Below are 2839 nucleotides of genomic sequence, written 5' to 3' on the forward strand. Positions count from 1 at the left end.
TGCACGTGGGACACTGTTTCTGTCCCCTCCCCGTTGCTGTCGCTTCTCCTCCCACCGTGGGTCCGTGGTGGACAGCTGCTTGAGGAGTTGAAAATAGGGACAAATACACCTTCTGAAGTTTTTTTCTTCAGGCTGAGCTTCTGTAATTCCTTGTGTCATTGGGATGCTGTCTGAGGATATTCAAGGTTGTCAGCTGCCCTCGTAAATCTTGGGGCTGAGAACTGAACACGAGACTCAGGGGAGATGTGACTAGGAAAGCCCTGGAGATCAGACTTTAACCTTCTCTGTCCCACACACTCTACTTCTGTTAATGCAACCCCAAATAGCTTCTTGCCAGTAAGAGTGCTGCACAGTGCTGATGCTGGCTGAGCGGCTGCCGAACAAAACTTCTCTCTTTTCTCTGGCTGCTCCCAGGACAGGGCTCTGTCACTCTACACTTACACAATAGAGGTCCCTTAGCGCCACTGCAGAAGCTTCCTCTCCGCATTATGGTTTTTGTGCCTTGTGAGCTTTGTTGCATCCCCATGGCCCACTGAGAGCTTTTGGATTAGAATTCTCCCATCCACCTCATTTGTCATCCTCCCCCCCCCCCCCACCACCACCCGGTTCAGTGGCATCCACAGACTTGATAAGAAGCTTTCTATGCCTTCATTCAAGTATTCACAAAATTTGTTTTAACAGGAGAGAGCCAAGGACAAAGCCTTATCTCGGGCCCCTGGAGAGCTCCTTAAGTGACAAGCTGAACAGGAATGAATTAATCAGCAAGCTCTGGGCATGGTTCTTGAAGTGGTTACAAGTCCACCTTCCTCACTGTATTATTACCCTAGCTAGAGTTTTTCACGTTGCCCAAGAGGATATCATAAAAACTTTATTATATAGTGTGCCCAATTGCACTGTCCTGATCTACCTAATGATTGCAAACACTCCCCCAAAAAAGGAAAGAACGAAGGCAGGAAGGCAGGGAAGGAGGGAGGGTGGGAAGGAGGAAAAAGAAATCAGATTGCTTTGCTAGGATTCATCTTAAAAGGGACATGCTCTTTGTTAGGAATCAACGTGAACTCCTAGTCTGCCTTTCCTGACAGCCATCCCGTTCGTTGCTACATTATTGTTTAGGAACAGCCTCGGCCTTGGGCCTTTAAGCGTTTCCTTCATGTTAGTTTTGAAAATGGAAACAGCGTCGCTCATTTTCATTCATGCCTCCAATGTTTTCAGAACCCTGCTCTCTGTCTGGCACCGGGCTAGCATCTAGGGCCCAAAGTGTGGGAAACCCACCGACCTGCATCAAGGCCCTCGGTGCCTTCACTTTGCCCATATTTGACAACTCCTTCAATATCTCCGGCCAAGGATGGGTGACCCCACGTTCAAGTACTCTTTTTGCCCAATGCCCAGAAGTCCGGAAGTAATTGAGAACTGTCAGGTGGGCTCTTCCTCTCTCCCCCGAACCCTGAGCTTTCCCCTTCAGGCCAAAGCACATGGTCTCTTAGCTGGAAAGACAAAGGTCTGTTCCCATCACCACGGCTGCGTTATCTTACTGGGTCCGGGGAACTTAATTTCTTCCTCATCCTTCGTGCTCGGGGTATGACTTTGAAAGTTCGTTTCCCCCCGATCTCACTCTGCTCTGGGCTGTGGCCCTTCAGACCCTAGAGTATCACGACTACTTTACTTCCAGCAACTGAGAACCAAAGGCAAACCAGCTTCACACAACACGGAATGTATCAGCTCAAGCAGTTGAACGGTCTGAGGACAGGCGAGGCTTCGGGAATTGTCGCGTTCAGGGGTTCAAGCAACATCATTAGCACCTCGTCACTGTCTCTGTCTCTCTCACGTGCCCGTGGCTTTGTTCTCAGAGGGCATCTTTGGCCTCTGAGAAGCTCGACTTTCTCATCACTGCTGCAGAGTACAAAAAGAGAAGTATCCTTCTGGAGCATGTAATTAAAGGCCTGGGGTGAGTAGCGATTGGAGCCTGGGCTGTGTTCACACGCCCACCCTGACCAATCACCATCGCAAGATAGTGCTGTGCTCAGACTGGCCAGGAAAAGCCCTATGTTAGAGCTCGAGTTAGAGGCAGCTCCACCTGACCCAGAAACTGAGCGCGGGCAGGTGTCCAGAGGAACGTGTGGGAATGTTGGTAAGGGGCTCCGTACCATTGGAAGAAAGGGAGATAAATGCTGAAATGTTAAAAAAAAAATGCCTGGAAGAGTTCCTCAATTGCTCGCAAGGTACGCGGCACAAAGAACCTGCTCGATAAACCTTGGTTGAATGACTTGAAAAACCCCGGCCTCACTTGTGCTCTTGCGTGTCCGTCTTTCTCTGAGGTCCTCACCAGTGGGAGGTTGATGCTTGTGGTTGTCTACGTAGGAACTCTTCTCCCTTGGGGGGCCTGGGTGGCTCAGTCGGTTAAGCGTCCGACTTTGGCTCACGTCACCATCTCACGGTTTGTGAGTTCGAGCCCCGCATCGGGCTCTGTGCTGACAGCTTGGAGCCTGGAGCCTGCTTCAGATTCTGTGGCTCCCGCTCTCTCTGCCCCTCCCCTGCTTGTGTTCTGTCTCTATCTCTCTCTCAAAAATAAATAAAAACATTACAAAAAAACCTATTCTTCCTTTTTCCCTCGTAAATAAAACCTGATCTGGCTGAGGTCCCCGTGCTTCAGGGAGGACAATGTTTGAGGCAAAGGCTGATTGATCCAGGTAGTGGTTTTTTAGACTTCTCCATGTTCAGAAACACCCTGAGAGCTCCTTACAGCTCAGATTGCTGGCGAGTGTAGGCACTATGTCTTAAGAATCATGTTCTAGAAAGGTCACTCCAGAATGCAGGCTAGAGTTTGAGAAACCCTGCTCCA

The sequence above is a fragment of the Panthera onca genome, chromosome D2 (assembly GCF_046562875.1).
Source record: "Panthera onca isolate mPanOnc1 chromosome D2, mPanOnc1 haplotype 2, whole genome shotgun sequence".
NCBI classification, from domain to species: domain Eukaryota; kingdom Metazoa; phylum Chordata; class Mammalia; order Carnivora; family Felidae; genus Panthera; species Panthera onca.